Below are 2311 nucleotides of genomic sequence, written 5' to 3' on the forward strand. Positions count from 1 at the left end.
TAGTTATGTGTATTTCTTTGAAAAACTTCTTCCCCTTCATATTTCTAAGTCACTGTGTATTAAAACATCTAAGCCTAAACATTAAAAGTAAATTTTTTTAAAGTGAACAAACATGCCACTGCAGTTACCTGATGCTATGACATACTAACTGCATGAAAAATAGTCTACAGAGATTAAAAATCCTTTTGAATGTTAATTTACAAACATGTATCAGTGGCAAGTACCATGAGCTATAAACTGACCAGGCAAGAACAATGGATTGGGTTGCCATTTCCTTCTCCAGGTTTTCAGTGATATATGCTGATAGATAACCATATCAGTAATTTACAAATGGCGTTTTGGTGGTTCCGTGTTTACACCTACAGGTGGCAAAATATGTAGACTATCACCCTTTTCTAATCTTTATCAATCCATCAATCTATTGATCTATTTCTATATATTTAAACGTGTGGTCATATTATGTGTTCTGTTTTACAATCTGCCCTTTTTTTATTTAACAATATAGTGACTCAGTGCTAAAGAATCCACCTGCCAATCCAGGAGACAGACCCAGGTTTGAACCCTGGGTCGGGAAGATCTCCTAGAGAAGGAAATGGCAACCCACTCCAATATTCTTGCCTGGAGAATCCTATGGACAGAAAAGCCTTGTGAGCAACAGTCCATGGGGTTGCAAAAGAGTCAGACACAACTTTGTGACTAAACAACAATAAACATCTTTTTATGGTAATAAACATGTGGGTCTACATCATTTTAACAACCGAATTGTTTTTGATTGTGTGCTTAAAAAAATCTTCTCCACTTCAAAAATATTAAACTATCCATCTACATTGCTTTCTGGTTAAGCCTATCTCAAGCGTAGTAGTTGCAAACTTTTTCTATAAAGGGTCATGAATATTTTTGGTTTTGTGAGCCATACAGAAGGTCTCTACCACAACTACTCAACTCTGCCATAGTAGTGGGAAAGAAGACATTGACAATGCTTAAAACTAATGAGTATAGCTATGTTCCACTGAAATTTTATTTATGCACACTGCAATCTGACTTCACGTAACTCACATAATTTTTATATGTCCCCTCCCCCAAATAGTTTTCAACCATTTAGAAATGTAAAATCATTCTGCCTCTTGGTTTGCCAGTTATACAGAAACAGGCGGCACGCCAGCTTTGGGCTGCAGGTGCTTTCCTTCCCAGGTTTCGTCTCCTGCCATGAAGTGTATCAGTGTCACACCAAGATTTCTTTCAGTTAGATACTAGCCTTCTTTGAAAGTGTTCTCTTGATGGTACTGAGAATCCCTAAGGAATAAAACAAACCCACCATACCTCTGACTTAGCTTCCTGTTTCTGTCCAAAGGGCTTCCCTGGTGTCTCAGATGGTAAAGAATCCACCTGTAATGCAGGAGACCTGGGTTTGATCCCTGGGTAGGGAAGATCCCCTGGAGAAGGGAATGGCTATCCGCTTCAGTATTCTGGCCTGGAGAATTCCATGACTGTATAGTCCATGGGGTTGCAAAGAGTCGGATATGACTGAGTGACTTTCACTTCTGTCCAAAATCTAAAATTATAAAATTCTGAGCTAAAGATGAACACCTTTATTTCTATTTTAGAAAAACAACTATTTCACTTTCTCCAGAAACTGTTCACTGAATGTACTGATATATTTTATAAATTCTCTTTCCTTGTAAAAATTTCCCATTGCTTTATAGATTTGCTGAGACAAAATTGACTTGATAGTGAAGATCTTATGTGTGTGTTGTCCTGTGGAAGCCGTACTCCATTATATACGCTTCTTTTTTATAATTTGTTTTTTAATTGACTGCCACAAAGAAATATTGCCTATTAGTAGTGACCACGTATTTAGAAATGTTTTGTTTGCCATGTACTCTCTCAAGGACCTAATACAAACATTATCTCATTTAATCACCATCAAAACCTTTGTGTAGTAGGTGTTTATGTCATTTCAGATTTAAAAAATATGGGTCACTCATTTCTCCAAAGAAGACACACAGATGGCTAAGAGACACATGAAAAGATACTCAACATTACTAATTATTAGAGAAATGCAAATCAAAACTATAATGAAAAAAACTATAATGAGATATCACCTCATACCAGTCAAAATGGCTATCATCAAAAAAATCCTCAATAAATGTTGGAGAGGTGTGGAGAGAAAGGAACCCTCCTACACTATTGGTGGGAATGTATTAATAAATTGGTACAGCTACTATACAGAATAGTATGGAGATTCCTTAAAAAACTAAAAATAGAAATACCATATGACCCTGCAATCCCACTCCTGGGCATATATCTGCCA

This window comes from Bos taurus, chromosome 14, assembly GCF_002263795.3.
Source record: "Bos taurus isolate L1 Dominette 01449 registration number 42190680 breed Hereford chromosome 14, ARS-UCD2.0, whole genome shotgun sequence".
Lineage (NCBI taxonomy): Eukaryota > Metazoa > Chordata > Mammalia > Artiodactyla > Bovidae > Bos > Bos taurus.